We start from the raw sequence: 22,153 nt of genomic DNA, 5'->3' as shown, positions 1-22,153 counted from the left end.
TTCCTCCAGAAACTACAGTTTAGTTCTCACAGTTGGGTCTTTGATTTATTTCTAATTGATTTTTGTGTGTGGTTTAAGATGAGGGGTGTCAAGATTTTCCATATGGACTTTGATCTGCTCTTTATTTATTGAAAAGCCCTGTCTTTTTCCATTGTATTGCAGCGGTCCCTTTGTTGAAAATGAATGATCATACATTTGGGTCTGTTTCTGAGCTCCATTCTTTTCCACTTGGACTATTTATCAATTCTTCTATCTATATCAAACTTTCTTGATTGTAGTATATAGTAAGTCTTGACGTACAGTGGTGTAAACCCTCTAATTTTTTTTCTTTTTAAGAATTGTTTTGGCTATTTAAATGCTATTAATTTCCATATAAATTTTGGAATCAGCTTGTCAACATCTATTAAAAAAAAAAAAAAAGTCTACCACACTTTTGAATGGGGTTGCTTTGCCTCTACAGAACAATTTTAGGAGGATGGAGATCTTAAGAGAATCTTCCAATTTATAAGCATAATATATCTCTCCATCGAATAAGCTCAATTATTCTCACCATTGTTTCAGTTTTTAGTATAGGGGACTTCTGCATTATTAAACTTATTCTGATGCATTTGAGGTTTTGTTTTTATGCTATTGTAAAAGGTATCTTTTTTCAGTTTTGTTTCCAGCCATCTTGCTAGTATATAAAAATATAGTAGATTTTTGTATATTGAGCTTGTATTCTGATTTCACTAAATTCATTTTTCAATTCTAGTAGTTTGTAGATTGTTGATTTCCTAAATGCATAATATCATCTGAAAAAAAAAAAAAACAAACCTTTAACTTTTCCTTTCTAATCTCTATACCTTTTTCTTTTTCCTGCCTTATTGCACTGACTGGGAACACCAGAACAGTATTTAACAGAAGCAATAAAATAGGCAGCTTTGGAGGATAACCTCAGTGTTTCACTATTAAGAATGATGTTTACTGGGCAGCCCCCGTGGCTCAGCAGTTTAGCGCCGCCTTCAGCTCAGGGCATGATCCTGAAGACCCTGGATTGAGTCCCACGTCAGGCTCCCTGCATGAGGCCTGCTTCTCCCTTTGCCTGTGTCTCTGCCTCTCACTCTCTCTCCCTGTCTCTCTCATGAATAAATAAATAAATTTTTTTAAAGAGTGATGTTTACTGTACTTTTTCTTTTTTTATAGATGTCTTTTACTGGATTGAGAATACTTTCTTCTATTCCTGGCTTATTGACATTTGTTTTCACAAATGGATATTGAATTTTTAAAAACTTTTAATTATAAAATGATTTTAGATTTACAAAAGATTTGCAAAGATAGTATATACCCTTCACCCAGCTTCCTCTAATGTTAACATTTTACATAACCAGGATACATTTACCAAAGTTAAGAAACCTTGGCACAATCCTATTTACTAAATGATTTGCTTTATTCAGATTTCCTTAGTTTTTCCAACTAGTGTCCTTTTCCTTTTGCAGGATCTAATCCATATTCCATATTGTATTCAGTTGTCATGTCTTTCTAGCCTGTTCCAATCTGTGAAAATCTTTTCATTTTGGACATTGCCTTTTTCGTATTTTGTAGAGCATCCTTCATTTTGGGTTTTCCAATGTATTCTCACAATTAGGCTGAGGTTTTGGACTTTAGGGGAAGAGTACCACAGGAATGTTGTACTCTTCATTGCATCCTTATCTGGAGGCATAGGATAGCCACATCAACATGTTAACCTAAATCACATAGTTTAGACAGTGTCTGCCGAGTTTCTCCATTGTAACACATTACTACTTTTCCCTTGTATTCAATTTTGTTAGAAGTCCACACTCAAAGGGGCGAGAGGGAAAAGTATCAAGTGATTTGTGGATATATGTTAAAACTACCATGAGTAATCAATAAATACTCTGAGGGAGATATTTTGAGGTTGTACAAATGTCCTATTTCTCAAAGTTTAGCCCACTAATTTTAGCATTCAACTGATTTTGCCTGCAATAATTATTATTGTGGTATTCTAATGGTGATTTTTTATTTCCTTCATTCTTTCTACATTTATTAACTGGAATTCTGACTCTGGAGCTAGACTGCCTGGGTTCAGTTCCTAGTCCTACCTTTTCCTTGTCATATAGTGTAATCTTGGACACTTCTATATATTTGGATTTTCTCATCCATAAAATCTGTAGATGACAAGTGTCTACTGTGGAAGGTTGTTGAGAGGATTAAATGAGCTCTTACACAGAAAGAGCTAGGCCGGGATCCCTGAGTGGTGCAGCGGTTTGGCGCCTGCCTTTGGCCCAGGGCGCGACCCTGGAGACCCGGGATCAAGTCCCACGTCGGGCTCCCGGTGCATGGAGCCTGCTCCTCCCTCTGCCTGTGTCTCTGCCTCTCTCTCTCTCTGTGACTATCATAAATAAATAAAAATTTATTTAAAAAAAAAAAAAAGAGCTAGGCCTTGTGCTTAGCCCCTAGGAAGCACTCATTTTTTTCCTTTATTAATGTAGTAGGTTATTCTCATTTTAATTATTTTACTATTTATATAAATTATTAAATTATATACTCCTGGGTGAACCTTACATATATTTATATGATATAGATTTAGCTTTTTAATTTTTTTTCATGTAATATTCATGAGTCCTACACTGGTGGAGTGTTTTTTTTTTTTTTTTTTTGGTTTTTCGCTTTTTTGCTATAGCAAAAGACATAATGAATGATAGATTCCTTAAAAACAAAAATTACACAAGAGCTTGGCAACTAAAGTGGCAGTATTCTCAACTTTCTAGAATGATTTGTATCCAAGTCTTTTGGTAGAGATACAGATAGCTTTTGCAAATAAGTCTTCTAAAATATTGAACTTGAGCAAATCTAATACTCGACATGTATTATTTAAAAATCACTCAATAGGAATGAAAAAATGAATTTAGCTTTTCTGCGTGTTTTACCATGCACATTGTATTATCCTAGAGGTTTCAATATTTGGAATATTTAAAAGGATTCTTCTGCAAGCAGTATATATTGAGTGCTTTCAGTGTGCCTGGCAATATATTTTGCTGCTTTTGGATATTTCTTTGCTCTTGAGGAGCTTATGAGTCAGTCAGTCATTTTAAAAGTTGAAGGCAGGCCCACTTGAATAATCAGGGAAACTCTGTGTCTGTTCATTTTTTTAAAGTTGATAAAATTAAGCTCTAATTTTTTTTCCCATTCCTCTCAACATGTTGGTTTAGGCCCTTATCATCCTTTGCTATTTTTCCCTGTATTGATATTTTCCTTCCCTACTTTTGTGTAGAATGACCACTAGGAGAGTCAATTCCTGAAAAAAACCCTTTAGTGATATCCCAGGACTTGAGAAAACAGGTCCTTGACTTAGTATGATTGGTCCCTTTCTATCTGGTCCCAGGTTGCTTTACTAGCCTTGTATGTAGTTTTACTCCTTAGAATTAGTCCAGTGGCACAGTTTGTCTTAACTAATCAGAACCTGCAGTCACTGCACTGTTTATGAGGTTATGGCTTATTCATACAGTTTCCTCTGCCTTAAGTGGATTTTCCAAAACTTTTCCAGGTTTTGTTCAGTGGATACTCATTCCACAATCCTCCTAGCTGGATAGGAACCCTATAATTTGTAATCTATAGCCCTTGTTAAATTCTTACCTTTCATTGCCAATCTTTATATCTAAATGTCATTTCCAGTTGGTCAGGTTCTTAGAGATAGGGTTCCAGTACCTAGCATGATACTTTGCATACAAAGAGCTATTGCTAAATAGCTACCACTCTTAAATACCTACTGTAATTGTGCTACAATTTTGCAAAGTAAGTATTATTGTCTCTGCTTTAAATTGTGAAGGAACTTAGTATCAAAGAGATTAAGAAACTTGCCCAACATTGTCTAGTTAGTAAGTGGCAAAACTGGTTTGTCTGATTTAAAAATTCTTGCTATTTTATGCCATAGTGCCTTCCTACTAAAAATAGTTAAAATTATTAAATAGGTATATTTATGGTAAAACACACTACTAACATTGCTTCATATACATTGCCAGTATGCTACATGGAGTCTTCACTTGAGCAACCAACTTAGCTCCTGTGGACTAACTGATATGCTCCTACCTTCTTCAAATTTTCCTTCTAAGTTTTTATTGATATTAATGCAGAAGGTTTGAACGTCTAATTTTGACTTATGGGGTCAGTGAAACAGAAACATAGCACAATTTGCTTGGTCTTTGTTTTGTTTTTAAGTAGATAATTTTGCTTTTACCTAATGATCTTTACTAGGCAACTGATAAGGTAAAAATAATCTGCTTATCTTTTATGAAGTACTTTTTCTGTTTCTACTGAGGTATAAAATGCATGGGGGGGGGAAGCACATAAAATGTGCCAATCATAAATTTATGACTTGATGAATATATGTATACCTGTATAGCCACATGTCAAGAAAGACATCCAGAAGGAGAAAATTCTCGCACCTCCTAGCTAGTACCTCTGTTAGAAGTACTGATTTCCATGTCTACGGATATCTATTGTTGGACTTTAAGGGTAGCCAAATATTGAGCATTCCTTTGTCTGACTTTTTTCATTCAGTATAGTTTTTTTAAAATTCATCCATATGAATGCATGTGTATGTATTTTTTTCTTTTTTTTTTTCCTGTAGTAGTCCATTATATTAATATTACCACAGTCTATCCATTCTGTTAACAGATGTATGTTTTTTTTTCTAATTTGGACTATTACAAATAAAGCTGCTATGGGTGTGGGTCTGGTGCAGATCAGGTGGACATGGCATTCCAATAGGCATGGCAGCTGGTGGCTTGTGCCCAGGTGAGGGGCTCAGCTGTTGTGGTCTCCTTGGCAGTGGTATTGGGGAAGCCCAGCATAGGTGGGGACAAAAAGCTGTGCATACTCAAGGCATCGGCTTGGGTGGAGGCCACCTGCCATGGGCCAGGTGTTTATGACCCCAACTGGGCCAGGCAACAACCACAGTCCCTGGTCAACCTATAGAAGAGGAACCTGGACTCTAGAGAAGAACTAATATCTAGGCTGGACCACTATGAGGCCAAGACTACATGACCCATCTTTCTATTTAGGCACTCCCAGAACCATGTGGATGCCTCCCAGGAAAATGACTTACTCTGGATCATGAAAAGGCTGAACTAACCCAGCTCTGACTTGCAGTCTTAGGGTTGAAGTTTAATAAAATTGTCCAATTGTCGATGAGCCATGCAATAGAAACCACTGATATCATCAGCAAACACCTTCCAGGAATCTGCAGTGTCAGCACAGACCTGCTAAGGGAAGGTACCTTCATCAAGCCCAACTTAATCATGTCCCTCCCGCTGGAAGCCAGTAGCTGTGTATCACAGAGATGGAGCCTGGGTCGAGGCTGCGTATCACAGTGAATGGAGCCTGGATCGAGGCTGTGTATCACAGCGATGGAGCCTGGATTGAATTGTAGCTGTGTAACACAGAGCTGGAGCCTGGATTGAATTGTGGCTGTGTATCACAGAGATGGGGCCTGGATTGCGGCCATCTTCCGGAACTATATCCACCCAGCAGACTGCCATGCCAATGTCATCTGCTACATTGTGTGCTGGGTGCTTCAGTTCCCTCCATAAGGCTGGCTCTGTCTCTCTCTCACCAATGGCAGCATCACTCACTTGATGGTCTGGCCTGATGGCTGAGTGGCACTTGGGATCCTTGGGGACATGGGGTTCATACCTCTGGGTAAGATCTCCTAATCCTAAGGGCTGCCTGAAGTGACCACTCTCCTCAACCCCTGGCCTGGCTCCCACAGATGCCACCAAGGACACAGCTCCTTCCCTGTCTTCCCTCCGCAGATTATTTACATTGCATTTCTCCAGGAGGAGAGAGAAGTACAAATACCTAAAGTATTTAAAATGTCCGTACTTTGTGCCCCAATGGAAAAGGAAATCATTCTGAGCAGGTCAGCCTGTTTCTTGTGATTTTTTTTTTGCATTATAAACCAGGAGGAGGCCTCATTGATGCCATCTGCAGAGACCACGGCCGGTCCATGTGAGAGTCTTTGGTTGTGAGCCCCTCAAGGCTCCTCTGCAAAGCCCATCAGTCATGAAGGGCTCCAAAGTGGAGGGGCCACCATCTCTTCTATTCAGATATATGTTTTTTAAGATTTTATTTATTTATTCATGAGAGACAGAGAGAGAGAGAGAGAGAGGCAGAAACACAGGCAGAGAGAGAAGCAGGCTCCATACAGGGAGCCTGACTTGGGACTCGATCCCGGGTCTCCAGGATCATACCCTGGGCTGAAGGCGGCACTAAACCGCTGGGCCACCCGGGCTGCCCTCTTCTATTCAGATCTTCTTGTACATTCTTCTCATTTCTTAAAACTCGTTTTATCACTTAAATATTTATCAACTAAAGAGTCTCCTCAACTGGGTTCTTGCTTTGATAACTAGTGTCTGAGTCCAGAGTCCTGCACCTCTGAGACTGTTGGATCTGAGCTCACCCACTGCTTTAGGCCTTTCCTGCCACCCAGCAGCACCTTGGCATGTGAGGGACTGGGCTGTGATAGTGCTTTGGGCATCCTGTTTCAATAAAATACTCAACAGCTTAATTTTTGTCTCTGTATGTTAATCCTTTATGCTTACAGGTTGAACTATTTAGACATGACATTTCCATCCTAAGTATTCTGTTAAGAGAAACTTGGTCATGAACATTTTCTGCAATCAGTGCAATCAATTAATTGGGCAATTTAATCCATTTGTCTTGGAAATAACTACAAAATAAAATTTTACTTTACTGAAATAAGAGAGCTGCTATGAATAGTCATACACAGATCTTTTAGTGACATTTGCAGTATTTTACTTAGGAGTATATATATCTAAGACTAGAATTTTAAAGCTATGGCATAGCCATTTATTAGTTTTAGTAAATCCTGCCAGGTAACCAACAGCAAAGGAGTTAAGTGTACACTCTCACCAGCAGTGGGAGTTGTAGTTCACATTTTCACCAGCACTTGATATTATTTTTTCTTTTCATTTTAAGTCCTTTGGTGGATGTGAGATGGTAGCTCATGGTTTTCTTTTTCATTCCTTCATTATTAATGTTGAGCACCCTTTCATATGTTTTATGCAGTACTTGTTCAAGTCTTGATATTTTTATTGGATTGTCATCTTATTGATCTGTAGGAATTCTTTATATATTAGATTAGAATCCTTTGTTGGATCTATGTATTGCAAATAGCTTCTCAGTCTGTGACTTTTTTTTTTTTTACATTAATGATGTCTTTTGATAAACAGAATTTCCTGAATCCAGTTCATCAATTTTTTGAATACCATGTTTTGTGTCCTGTTTAAGAAATCTTTGCTTATTTCACAGTCATGAAGATCTTCATTTTTGTTTCATAGTTAGGTCTGTGTTCCATTCTGTGATTTATCTGCATACTTTTTTGAATAATGCAAAATCAGAATCTAGGTTACTTTTTCATTTCACTGTGGAAATCCAGTTGTGGAACTATTATCTAGTTCCAATAATCTAGAATTATTTTTTTTTTCAAGAAATTACAAAGCTACTTTTAATACTTTGGGGTGAGCCCCACAGGAATAAAGAACACTGGGAAGTGGTAACCCCCTGACCCCCAGGCGTGGCCCAGGGGGAGAGAGGCTACCTGAGGGGAAGGAAGCACAAAAGGGACCCGCTGCAGACTCAGGGCAAAGGGAATGCCATCGGTGCTGGGACCTGTGAGCACTACAGGAGAAAACGCGAGCGTGGTGGGACTGGCTCCAGGCACACAGGCGAAGGGCAAGAGGGTTGGACACGAAGCCACAAAGCTACTTGGGTTCCTCCTCCTTCTCGTTTGCCTTTTTCTGCTTCTGCTGCATGATCTCCGAGTCCCTCTGCTTGCGGGTGGCAGCAGAAAGCCCGTCATCTCAGCTCTTTACCTTAACCGAGTTGCTCTGCTTTTTCATATTCTTCTGGCGGGTGAGCTCGTGCTGGTTACCGCGGGTTATGGCGATGGCAGCGGCTCGGGCCTGCCTCCGTTGCTAGAATTATTTTTTGAAAAGAATTTCATTTTACTCTTCAAGTTACAGTGGTGAAAATCTGGTTTCCATCCATCCGTGTGTATCTTTTTCTAAACTTCCTTTCCTGGCTTATAGACAACCACCTTCTTGCTGTGTCCTACTGTGCCCTCTCTGTGCATGTGTGGAGAAAGAATAGTATCTGATATCTCTTCTGCTTCTTGAAAGACACAGGTCCTGCCCTTATTTGATCTTAGTTACTTCTTTTTTAAAGGCACTGTCACCAAATATAATCATCTTGGAGATTAGGGTTTAAACATAAGAATTTTGGAAGGACACAGTTCATTCTATAACATTCTGCTCTCTAACCTTCTAAATTCATGTCCTTTTTGCATGCAAAATACATTTATTTCATTCCAACAGCTCCAAGAGTCTTAACCCATTCCAGCATCAACTCATAAGTCTATAGTCCAAAGTCTTATCTAAATATGTTGGGTGCCTGCTTGGTTCAGTCAGTAGATCATGTGACTCTTGATCTAGAGTCATGAGTTTGAGCCCCACAGTGGCTGTGGAGCCTATTTAAGAAATTTTTTTTAGAATATTGTCTAAATCAGATATGGATGAAACTTGAGGTAAAATTCATCCTGAAGCAGAATTCCTTTCTCATCAGTGAACCTGTAAAATCAAACAGGTTAGGTGGTTCCAAAATAAAATGGTGGGACAGAATAGGATAGATATTCCCATTCCAAAAGGGGAAAAACCAGAAAGAAGAAAGGGGTTGGTAGGTCCCAAACAAGGCCAACATCTAGCAAGGCAAACTCTATTTGATTTTAAAACTCAAGAATAATCCTCTCTGGCTTCACAGTCTGCCCTCTGGCCCCATAGCCCTAGGCGATGGCCCCAACCCTAAGGCACTGGGTGGGGGCCGCCTGACCCATTGAAACCAAGGATGGGAGCCCCACCCTCTTAAACCAAGGAGGAAACAGCCTTGCCCTCTGGGGCTGAATTCAGAGTGGAAGGATGTCTGAATTGCCCTAGGGTCATTCTTTCCTTTTCATGAGGAATAAAGCATCTTTGCAACCAAATAGTTCTAGTCTAGACCTATTCAGTTTCAGAAGTCCAAAAGCCTTCCTTTATTTCATCCTGACTGTGTTCTGTTTGGTCCCAACTGTCAGAATCTCTGCTGATATAATCCCATCTCTATTCCTGGCTTCTGCTTTAGTTGATTAATAACTCCAAGGGTTGTCTTCTCTTGGAGTCACTGGCCCGCACCCTTGGTGTTTTCTTCAGGGCATGCTTTGTCACTTTTTGCAATATGGACAGACTGAGAATTTTTCCACATCTTCAAGTTCTCTCTCTCTCTCTTTGTCTAATTTTTTTTTTAACTTATCTCTCTCTTCTCAAATTCTATTCAAGTAATAAGGAGAAGCCAGGCCACATCCTCAGTAGTTTGATTAGAAATTTCTTCAGCTAAATATTCATCACTTGCAAGCTCTTCCAATAAACACTACAACACATTTCAGCCAAATTCTTTGCTACTTTGTAAGAACGACCGTCTTTACACTATTTCCAATAGCATATTCTTCACTTACATCTGAGTTCTTGCCACAGTTACCTTTAACTTCCTATTTCTTCAAGTCAGTCTTGGATTTTTCTAGAATGTGCCTTAAAACTCTTCCAGCCTCTATTCCATTCCAAAGCCACTTCCACATGGTTACTGCAACATTCCAGTTCATGGTACCAGATCTGTATTATTCTGTTCAGACTGCCGTAACAAATTAGGTGGCTTGAACAACAGAAATTTGTTTTCTCACAGTTCTGGAAACTAGATGTCCAAGCACCAGCAAATTCAGTTTCTGAGGAGGCCTCTCTTCCTGGCTTGGAGATGGCTGCCCTCTTGCTGTGTCCTCACATGGCCTTCCCCCTTTGTGTCTGTGTGTGTGTGTGTGTGCACGCACACCTCTTACATATACCTAATTTATAATGATAAAAATGAGGCAATTAAATACTAAAAGTATCTTGTCTAGGAAAGGGGAACATAGGAGATACACTGGAGTCATTGGTCCATAGCAGTTCTGAAATCCTCATGACAGATATTGGGACACCCTGGTGGAACAAAATGTTTTCTGATTGGGGCCTGATTCTGTCTTCTTGTTTATTGTTTTCAGAGGCTCTGGTACTTCCCTCTAGAGAGTTCTTCTTTTATCTTCCTTAGTTCCATATGAAATGGAGAGTAGAGAATTTGCTCCACTTGGAACTGAGCAGCCCTTTCTTCTCACTGCTTCCATATAGGACAAGCCAAAGGGTCATTTTCAGACACCAGCTGATAGATTGGTTCTCTTTGGCAACACAATTCTCTCCAAAATCTGGAAGATTTCATGTCTCTGCTTCTGATTAATTCTCAGTGCTGGTAAGCATGTTTCTGGGGTGGGGTTTTTTTTCCCTCTTTGTTTTGAAACCTGGTTCTCAAATCTGCATTGATTTGCTTTCTTACCTATATAGTTCTTTCTAGACCAAAAGAAAGTTATTTGGCAACTGACTGGCTTCTATTGGAAAATTTTTCCTTAATCTGATTTTTTTCCCCTCATCTTGCCCAAATAAAGTGATTTAATGGCTATGTTATCTATTCTTGCCCTGAAGCAGTTTAATTTTTTTTTTTTAAGAGTTTTCCGGGGACAATGACCTTTATTCATTGTGTCTGTTGTTAGCATGGGAGTTAAGAAGCTGTTCAAGTAATATTGCAAGATTGGAAATGTCTGGAATCTCTCTGTTCTTTTTCACTTCTTACTGTAAACTGGATAGTTCCTCTCTCAGCTCATCCCTTTCTTAAATACCTTCTTAAATGCAGCCAAAAATAACCAATGCACACTTCAAATTTTTTTCTTCTTTTGTTAAAGATTTTATTAATGAGAGATAGAGAGAGAGAGAGGCAGAGACACACAAGCAGAGAGAGAGGCAGAGAGAAGCAGGCTCCAGGCAGGGAGCCCGATGTGGGACTCGATCCCAGGTCTCCAGGATCACGCCCTGGGCCAAAGGCAGGCGCCAAATTGCTGAGCCATCCAGGTTTCCCAATGTTTTGTTTTCTTACCTCTTCTAGAGCTTCTGTGAACTGCCTCCTGAGGTACCAGAAACAAATGCTTTATCAAATATTTTGTCACTATATAAAACACCTGTCTTTCCAACCTTAAGATCTGTTTCCTTACTGCTTCTTGAACCCTAAATATATTTCTAGTTTTTCTAGGGAAACATCCTGCTTTTGGTACCAATTTCTTTGTAGCCATAATAGGCTAAAGTTATGGCATGCTGACAAGTCATCCCCAAACCTCTGGCTTTAGTGAAGAACATTTTATTTTTCTCATGCTAAACATTCATTGTGGATTTCTGGGAGACTGCCCCACATACTCAATCTCAGGCCTGTGGATATACCTCCATCTTATATGCTTTCTGTAATAATTGATTTTTTTTTAGATTTATTTATTTATTCATGAGAGACACAGAGGCAGAGACATAGGTAGAGGAAGAAGCAGGCTCCTCACAGGGAGCCTGATGCGGAACTTGATCCTAGGTCCCAGGATCATGCGCTGAGCCGAAGGCAGATGCTCAACTGCTGAGCCACCCAGGCGTCCCAATACTTTATCTTGATTGTCATGGGTGGGAAAGAGAATGTTAAATGGTCTTGTAACTGTTTATTAGTAGCCTAGAACTAGTCACATGGCTATGCCTAACTTATAATGAGGTAGAGAAGTTAAAGCAGGAATATAAACAGAAGGAACTGAATTGTATCCTATATGTGAATAGCTAAAAGTTATAAGTTAGGCTGATAGAGTATGTTTTACAGTTAACTTGTCATTCTTGGGCAAATTTATCTTTTTTAAAGTTTTTTTTTAAAGATTTTATTCATGAGAGAGACACAGAGAGAGGTGGAGACATAGGCAGAGGTAGAAGCAGGCTTCATGCAGGGAGCCTGATGCAGGACTTGATCCCAGGACTCCGGGATCATGTTGGGCAGATTTATCTTATGTGACCTGGAAAGCTATGTTCGAATGTGGAATTTCTGGAGTCTTGAGATTTCTGTACCTCTAGAGCATGGCAGTGTAGGACTGCTGGCCCATCTTCCCTTCTCTTCATGTTCCAGGCCTCATTGTGCACCACAGAGGGCACACATTTAAGCTATGTCTATACCCTTGCAAATAGCCACCCCTTGGCTACCTCTTGGACCTAGGGCTGCATACACAATGGCACAATCGGTCTTCATAAACATAGGTCTAGGAAAGAGGGCTGCACAGTTCCTAGTAGCAGGCTTGAAGTTCTTTGGACAAGGAATCCTATGGTTACAGGAACTTAGAGCTTGGCCTAGGAGGGGAGTCTGGGCAGTCCCCTTAAATCCTTGTCCTTCTTACTCTATAGGGAAGGATTTGCTATGAGCCCCTCGTGCCCAGGTTTAAGGGCAATACTGAGCAAGTATAATGTCTGTGTGCTTAGAAAAAAAGAATAGGATCTGGGTGGACATACAAATCTCTGTCATACTTCATGCTTACTAATTTAGCTTCCTACATAGTGCTAGGTCTGGTCATCAAAGTTGAGTATCATGTCTTAACAACTGTAATTCTCATTACAAAGTCCCGTTATGATAAATAAATCAGTTTCCTTTATGTTTGCTCATAGCAAATTTGTATCATCCCTACGTTTTCTGACGTTATGGAAGTATTGGGATTGTGTCACACTTCTGAGTGATGCTCTTACCTTGTTACCATGTAATTAGGAACAACTGAGAAGCTGTGAGATCTAGCCATCATGAAGGCAGGCAGTCTAGGGTGTAGAATCCAGATGATCAGATCAAATGCTGGCTCTGATACTTCTCAAATGTCTGATACTGACATTTCAAAAGTTTTCTGTTTCAAAGTTTTCTTATTTGTGCAATGGGAGTAAAACCACCTATTTTCAGTTAAATGACCTATAGAAAATATTTATAGATCAAGCAAAATTCTTTCTCAATGAAAAAATGGTGAAAAACAATGACATATTTGGGGAGTAAGTCTGAGATTTAATGTAAGGAAGATGACCTAAGGGAAGAAGGAGGTAGAGTCACTGGGATATGAAGTCCTTAGTCAGATATCCTGAAAAGAGAGCTGTGAGGCATCCCTGGGCTCTGGTTTATCTCTAAGGGAAGGTATGTCTTTACTATCTCAACCTAGTAATCTCTCTTGAGCTTCAGTGCCCTGATTTTTAAAATGAGGATAATAAGAATTGCTTTGATGATCTTGATAACAATCTTTTGATAGAGTGGTGGAGATAAGAGCCAGGGGAATGGGTTGGAAAGTAAATAAGTGAGGAAATGGGAATTATCTACATTTTCAGTCTTTTTCAGAAATTTGAGAAAGATAGTCTGGGACTATAGTGGGAGCAGGAGGGCAGAGCAAGGTTAATGAAGCTTTTATTTGTTAAAGGTTGGGAAATAACAGATCATGGTTATATGTTGCAGAGAAATCTCTAGTAAAAAGGGAGACCGTGATAATGTAGAGAGACTTTGAATAGAGAGGTAGAGTTGACTTTTGTGCTAGGAAGGGAAGTTTATAGGGTTAGCATTGAAAAGATGAAATACTGTATCCAATAGCTTTTAAGTCTTTTTTTTTTTTTTTCCTCCTCAGTAGAGTAAAATGTGGTGTTGTTTGCAGAGACATATGTATAGGTACAAGTGTTGGGAGTGAGGACACCAACTGGAAGACAGAAGAGAAAGCAAGAAATAACAGGAGTGGGGAAATGTTCCAGAGTCATGGGCAGGCTTTAGAACTCAACTGTGTTGGAGTTGACGGAGTTAGAGAATGAAGTTACTCTTCTTGACTGTGAGACCACCATCTCTGAACCCTCCATCTCCATTTCTACTGCAGTAGCTTTTCCACTGTACTGTTTTTGTACATTTTTAATATCCCCTGAGGCATTCTCCAGTTACACAGATATCTACCTGGGCCGTCCAAATTACTGCAAGATACCATTATTTGTCTAGCTCTCTGATTACAGAATTGCATAGGTTTTTAGTAGCATATCCTTATTTTTTCCCCTAGGTGTGAGATTTTTGTAGAGAGGTTTTTCAGAGATGACTGTATTATCTTCATCTCCATGGAAAGTCATTGCAATTGTCCCCTCAAATACATATGTTGAAATCTTAAACACACACACACACACACACACACACACACACACACACCCCGCCCAGTGTGATGATATTTGAAGGTGTGGCCTTTGGAAGGTAGTTAGATAATGAAGGTGGAAACTTTGTGAATGAAATCAGTGCCCTTGTAGGAAGTGTCCAAAGAGCTAGCTAGCTCTTTTTCCACCATGTGAGGATACAATGAGAAGTTGGCAGTCTAAAACCCTATGGAGGATTTTCCCCAGAACCCATCCATGCTGGCACCATGATCTTGGACTTCCAGCCTCCAGAACAGGGAGAAATAAATGTTTATTGTTTAAGCCATCAAGTCTATGGTACTTTGTTACCTGAACTAAGAATGGCAAGGTTAGTTTTTTACATTCTAGAATTTTAAAAACTTGAATGTAGGTTAATAAGTTAATATCATCTTCCTGGTGGGTAAATGAAGTTTAAAGGAAAGTGCTCACAATATTCTTTGATGCTGAGTCCTACCTTCTTCCAGTGAAGGTCTTGATTCCCTTACCATGTTAGAATCCAGGTACCTGGAAACAACAAACTCTGGTGAAGTAAGGCCATCCTGCTACTGTTTTTGTGCTCGTGACTATGCTCATGAAAGGCATTTCTTGCATGTTCATGTATAGTTATTTACAAACCTAGTTGCACAGGTAGTTTCTATCCATTAAGAATTTAACAATTTAAGAAAACAGTGAACATGAACATAAGTGTTTTAGCTGTGGTAACATGCAAACACAAACATGAAAAAAAATTTAGTTTTGTGGAATGTTTTAGAATGAAGAACCATAGAAGGACCGTACAAGTATTGTGGTTATACTCTATCTGCCCAGGTATCTGTGTTTAGCAACCGTAAGTAAAAGGGAAATTAGCCCTTAGGAGTAATTACTATTACTTACCAAGACTTGGAAAATTTTCACTGTTCATCATAGAAATTAATGATAACACAAAATAACTTGATTTCATCATCCTAGGTTTCTTTGAGGGACCATATAGCCTAGATGCTAAAAGCCTGGACCCAGGTGTCAGGACCAATCATTTGCTAATTGTGTGATCTTGGGCAACTTACTAAAACATTTGGTGCCTGAGTTTCCTCATGGGCCAAAAAGAGATAATATGGTGCATCCCCTATAGGGTTGTTATGAGGAGTAAATGAGATGTTATATATAAAATACCTAGGTTGTGCCATAGTAAGCTCTTAGAGGTTTCTGGTTAGAAAGATATTATATACATTCTCTCAAAAATGGATAGACATTGTAGGTTGAAAATCAGTAAAGACATGGTTGAACATAATGTATTATCATCAACCAAATAGATGTAATTGATATCTTCAGACTACTTTATTCAACAATAGAATATATATTCTTCTCAAGCTCACATGGAACATTCACCAAGATAGACCGCATTCTGGGATGTAACACTCAACAAATTTAAAAGAATAGAGGTCATAAATTGTTTGCTCTCAGGCCACAGTAGAATTTAACTTGGAGATCAATAATATAAAGATAAGTAGGAAATTTCAAAATACAGAGGTTAAACACAGTTTATAAATAATAGGTCAAAAAAGTATGTCAAGATAAATTTTAAAATATTTTGAACAAAATGAAAACATGGCTTATCAAAATATCAGATGCAGAGAAAGTGTCACTTAGAGAAAAATGTATATAGCATTATAATGCATATAGTAGAAAAGAAGAAAGCCCTGTAATCAGTAATCTAAATTTCCACCTTAGGAAACTAGGAAAAAACCTAAATCTGGAAGTAAGCAGAAGAAAAAAAGTAATAAGAATTGGAGCAGAAATCAGGGCACCTAGCTGACCTCAGTTGGTGGAGTGTGCAACTCTTGATTTCAGGATTGCTGGGTATAGAGAGTAAACTCTTTAAAAAAAAAAAAAAAAAAGAAAAAGAAAGAAAGAAAAATTAAAAATGAAATATCAGAGAAAAGCAATGATATAAAAATCTGGTTTGTTAGATCAATAAAATTGATAAACCTCTAGTGAGGCTGAGAAAAGTAGGATATACACTATTAATATCACAAAGGAGATTATATCACTTCACATCCACTGGACATTTAAAGAGTAACAACAATGCTATGAACAGCTCATTGCCCACACCTATATCTGTTAAAGAAATCAAATAATTGCCTTGCAAAACAGAAAGCACCCTGCCCAGGTAGGTTTACTGGTGAATTCTACCAAATATTTAAGGAGGAAATTATGCCAGTTCTCTGTAATCACTTTCAGAGGATGGAAGTAGAGGGAATACTTTGTAACTTATTCTGTGAGGCCAGCATTGCCCTAATGTCTAAACCAGAGAAGGACATTAAAGATACAAATCAGTATCTTTCATGAGCATAGATTAAAAAATCCTCACAAAATATTAGCAAATCAAATCTAACAATTTATAGAAAGAATTATACACCATGACCAAAAGGGGATCAAGTATGCAAAATTAGTTCAACATTCAAAAAAATCAGTTAATGTAATCTTCACATCAGGCTAAAATAAAATCAGATAATTGTATCAGTAGATGTAGAAAAAGCATTTGGAGCATCTCAAACCCATTCGCGATTTTAAAAAAACCTTTCAGTAAGCTAGAAATAGAGGGGAACTTCCTCAGCTTGATAAAGGATATCTACAAAAGCCTACAGCTAACATTATACTTTATGGCAAGAAAGTAAAAGTTTTCTCATTAAGATCAGAAACAAGGCAAGATGATCTCTTGTTCCTTTCCAACAACCTACTGGAATTCCTAGCTAATGCACTAAGACAAGGAAATAAAATATATACAGATTGTTGAGGAAATAAAGTTATCTTTGTTCACAGTCGATACAATCATCTGTGTAGAAAATCCAAAAGAATTGACAAACAAAAAACCTGGAACCAATAAGTAAGTAATAACAAGGTGGCAGGATATTAGGCTAATATATGACAGTCAATTGCTTTCTTATATACCAGTTGTTGAATAAATTGAATTTGAATCTAAAAATACTTTTTCCTCAATTTTGCTGTGAACTTAAAACTGCCCTAAAAGAATGAAGTCTTTTTTAAAAATTTTTTTAAAGATTTTATTTATTTATTCATGAGAGACACAGGCAGAGAGAGAAGCAGGCTCCATGCAAGGAGCCCGACGCGGGACTTGATCCCCAGTCTCTAGGATCACGCCCTGGGCTGAAGGCAGCACTAAACCGCTAAGCCACCCGGGCTGCCCAAATGAAGTCTTTTAAAATATATGTTGAAAATATGGAATCTGAGTTCAGACAATACTCTTAAGCTTACCTTTCACCTTTTGACTTTTGAAGTGAATAGTTTGTTATGGTGACAATGAGAAAAAACAGTTTCTCTCCAGAGACTGTTCCTTTAGCTAACATGTATTCTTCAATGTAGAAAAATGGAATTCTTTGCTCACGATTTGACATATACTAGGTAGTAGTCTTTTATGTCCAATGAGTAAAATAATTATTGCTCACAAATGGATGTTGTTGCTTTAAGGTTAAAAATAGATGTATAAGAGGTTAGGGACAGGAGGGGGTTGTGGAGGGAGGTAGGTGTGCTTATAAAAAGGCAACTTTGAGGAATCCTTACAGTGATGGAACTGTTTCATATCATGGTATGGTGGTAGATATGTAAGCCGTAAGGTAGTAAAGTTCTGTAGAACTAAATGCATACACCAAGAAGTATAGTGAAACTGGGAAATCTCAAAAGACTAGTGGATTGTATTAATATAAATATGTTTACTGTGATATTCCACTTAAGTTTTGTGAAATGTTATCATTTGGGGAAACTGAGTAAAGGGTACTCAAGATCTTTCTTAAAATCATATATGAATCCATAGTTATAGTAAAATTTAAAAAGCATGTTTATATACTATTATATAAACTATATAAACTACTATTATATAAACTATTATATAAACTAAATTATTTTTTGTTTGTTTTTAGGTTGCTTCTGCCTCATTGACAAGTCATCATTGGCTTTGTAAGTTGACATTTTCATTTTTTTATTCTTTACCCCCAACATTTTAGATTTTCTGATCACATAAGAGTACTTTTTTAGAAAACCTGGAGCAAAAATTGGAGCAAAACTCCATTATTTGGTTCTTACATTATTTTAAGGTCTGTTTCACTTTTTCTGATACTATTAGGTGATAGTTATTTTGAGTAAGTTGAATTTCACATCTTAGCCTAGTGCCATCTGTTTCTTTGGAGTGACTTCCTATCAAGGTTATGATTAGGAGAGAAGTGTCATCTGTGGAGCTGAGATTGTATATACATCCATCCTGTTGGATATCACAGTCTTTACACAGAACATCTTCGTGGCTGATGATAACAGGGACACAACACCCTGGGAGAAAGCCACAAGTGTAAGTGGTTTGACCAGTGAGATAAAATGAATTCTGCTTTATATACATTTGAAAATCTGGCAATTAGATGGAATGAGGGCAGGATTCCAGACTGGGAGAATTTAACTTTATTTTCATTTTATCATTTAAAGTAGATATCTTGCTATTTTGTAACTTTTTCTCTGTCGTATTTGGGGGAAAAATTAGAACTGATTTAATAATGGGTAGGGTTTTTTTTTTTTAATGCCATGAAATGCAAACACTTGAAATGAAAGGAAAATTTACACAAGCATTTTTAACCTGAGAAAATAAATTATTCTTTGTATCACTGAAAACATATTACATTATTAAGTGGATTTCACTTGGCCAGGTTCTGAGAAAAGAGACTGTGTTGCCTGTTATGGAAAAATAAGGTCATGAACTATAATGTGCAATCACTATTTTTGATTTATATATATTGTCATTTTGATGAACTGAAATATGCTAAACTAATCTTAAGGACATCTTTGAGAAATGTCTGAAAATGGCTTTGTTTTTCATCATGTTAGCAATGGAGGATAATATTGTTACAAAGTAACATCTGGGGGAGTTGCATTCTCTGACAGTGTATCAGTTTGAATCTTGTTCTTTTTTTAAAATTTTATTTATTTTTATTTTTTTTAAGATTTATTTTTATTTATTCATGATAGACATAGAGAGAGAGAGAGGCAGAGACACAGGCAGAGGGAGAAGCAGGCTCCATGCCGGGAGCCCGATGCGGGACTCGATCCCGGGACTCCAGGATCACGCCCTGGGCCAAAGGCAGGCGCGAAACCGCTGAGCCACCTAGGGATCCCCTTGAATCTTGTTCTAACAGGTTTTGTTTCACCATTTTGAGGCCACTAGGAAGACACCTCTAATACAGTCTTCCCCAAAGTATATGTCTTAGAATACTTACTCCTTTGGATGTTAACTGATATTATATGGGAAAGGGACCTAAGGTCATGCTGCCTTTTTATAAGTTAAAATTAGACTTACTTCCAACAACTGATTGTCTAAGAGAGCCTATGGTTTATGGTGGTTCTCAAACATATTTTCCAATTTAACCCCAGTGTCCTCAAATATGCCATAAATGCTTTTGCTCCATGAAATGTTTTTGGGGAAATAGTGCCTTAAAATTTGGGAAGTTGATAAAAATGACAGGATCTCTTGTACATTTTTTACAATGATGGCAAAAGAAAATAAGCACAAATGCTAGAATGGAAGAAGTATAACATAAAAAGACTGTTGAAGTATATTAAAAATAGTTGATGTCCAGTTAAGGATTAATAATTATTATAGCTATAAAGTGATTTTTTAAATGTATTTTTATATGTATTTTTCCTTGTTCTAGTCACTAATTCCCACATCACTCTCTTTTCTTGAAGATTTAGCTTCTGACTCACTGTCCTTCTCTCCAAGACTAATGTGTTCTAAGTTTTGGTAATTTTATGGCCCCCTTGGGGTGCTTCCGTTATCCTGATTTCTCACTTCCTTCCTTTCTTTCAATCATCTTGCTTCCCAAACTACTTCAGGCATGTCCTCTCATGGTCATATTGTGGATTTAGTCATTAGCAGTAACTGTTTCCCTCCATGATCTTGATCTTATGCATCCCATTCTCCACCAATCCCCACTCCCACCAACAGATTTTTAACTCCACTTACTCAAGTAAATAGCCTCTACCCTATCATTAAAAATCACCCATTTATCCTCCTCTCTGATTCCTCCTGCTTGCCTTGTTGTACTTGGATATCACATATATGAATCCATAGTTATAGTAAAAATCCCAAAGACACAGTCTGTCTCTCACCCATGCCTGTAGCTGCCCGGCTGAACACCACTGGAGAAAGGTACCCAGCCATGTTCACTAGTCTTACTTTAACGATTTCAACTACTAATCTTAGTGGGCACCTAATGTTTTCTAGTAATTTGGACAATTCCAAAAGGAAAGTGTTTAAAACCTATTTCTCTGTAAACTTCCAGTTCCTCTTCTCCTATTCTCCCTTTCACCTGATGACACGGTTTTATTTTTCACTGATAAAATAGAATTACTTATGGAAGAAAGAGAACTTCCATAAGCACCCATCATCCCATCTACCCAACCATCTGCTCCTGTACCTTACGTTCTGTCTTTCCTTTTTCCTTCCTGGGTGAACTGCCCAAATATTGCTGTGACCCAGGAGGCAATTCCCGCATTTTCTCCGCCTATACTCACTCTCTAGCTAAGCTGATTCCATCTCATGGCTTTAACTACATGTATATGCTGGTAACTACCAAGTTTATATCTCCAGTGTGAACCTCTCTCCTGAACTCCAAATTTGAATATCCAACTGCTGAACATCTGATAGGCATATCAGAGCTAACATGTCCACAATTAGGTTCCTCTCCATACTCAGCCAGACTGTCTTCTTCTTTAGTCTTCCTAATCTCTGTAAATGGTAACTCTCTTCCTCCATGGTCTCAGGCCATATTCTTTGGCATCATTATCATTTCTTCTTTTTCTCACCTTCTATTTTTCTAGCTGTCAGGAAATAACTACCTTAGTATATCCAGAAGAGGGCTGCTTCTTACTACCTCTTTCACTATCATACTGACCCAAACCTTATTATCTTTTTATTAGAATAGTCTTCTTACTGGTCTCCTTGTTTTTATATTTTCTCCCCTATAATCTATTTTCTGAACAGCAGCCAGATGAATTATTTAAAACTTTCACTCTGATCAGATTACTCTTCTGCTCTAATGACTCCAGCCAGTGCCTCTCTTTGTAGAGGTTAATCAACTTAATATGGGCCGCCATTACTTCTGACCTAACCTTTTACTGCTCACCCTCACTCACTGCTTTAGCCATACCAACATGCTTGTTCCAGGTCTGGGTTTTGCAGTTATTGTTGCCACAGAATGCCATAAGGCTTGCTTCTTACCTCCTTCAGACCTTTGCTAAATTGTCAACACACCTAAGCCTTCCCTGACCAGCCTATTTTGAATTGCCACTACTTCTTCCTGCCTTACCCTCTTTAGTGCTCCCTATCTCTTCAGTACTTTAAATCACCATCTGATATATATTTTGTTTGTCTTCCCTTTATTCAAAGATGAAGTCCACAAGGAAGGGAACTTTGTGTGTTTAATTCAGAAAGAAGAAAGTGGAATAGGGGAAAGGGATTGTATAGTAGTTACTGACTTTGCCTAACACACCCTTCTCTTGTTGCCTCCTGATCACAAAAATGGGTAAGTGACTCACATTTGGGCAGTCTTTGTATCTTGTCCTTCTGAAATCCTTGACCTGGGGCAGCCCTGTGATCCAAGCCAGGCCAACAGGAGTTTTCCATGGGATTTAGGTTTTTCTGACTGGAGGTGGCAATAAAGAAATAATTCCTATCTTGTCATGGGTCCTTTTAAGTATTAACAGACCATTAGATAAAAGATAAATACAGCCATACACTATAATGCTTTTGGAACACTTAAAAAATTGCCCATATACTAGGTGACCAAAAAAATACAAAAAGAATATTAGAGCAGATACAAGGGAGAATAAGAAAAATTCAAGTGAATACTATATAAAGTTCTATTTAAATAAACTTTAAAATTTTCAGTGTATAATACACCAAAGGTTATCTTGACCTAGTTTGCCTGTCAAATTGATAAATTCTTCCTAATGTTCGTGTA

The 22,153-nt window shown here is 38.1% G+C and overlaps 1 protein-coding gene and 1 pseudogene across 30 annotated transcripts in view; one reads left to right on the top strand and one right to left on the bottom strand.

The window, feature by feature from the left end:
- Nucleotides 1-22,153, top strand: part of PLAGL1 (PLAG1 like zinc finger 1) — a 110,527-nt gene that overhangs the window by 43,911 nt on the left and 44,463 nt on the right. For all 30 annotated transcript variants that reach the window (XM_072826448.1, XM_072826376.1, XM_072826440.1 and 27 more), the window contains one exon: nt 18,071-18,107. The gene's annotated coding sequence lies outside the window, so the exon portion shown is untranslated. The remainder of the gene's footprint in view (nt 1-18,070; nt 18,108-22,153) is intronic.
- LOC140615127 (small EDRK-rich factor 2-like) lies at nt 7,495-7,919 on the bottom strand (annotated as a pseudogene).

Source organism: Canis lupus, chromosome 1 (assembly GCF_048164855.1).
Source record: "Canis lupus baileyi chromosome 1, mCanLup2.hap1, whole genome shotgun sequence".
In the NCBI taxonomy this organism is placed as follows: Eukaryota; Metazoa; Chordata; class Mammalia; order Carnivora; family Canidae; genus Canis; species Canis lupus.
The sequence above is the reverse complement of the archived record's forward strand: the minus strand, read 5'-3'. Positions and strand labels throughout refer to the sequence as shown.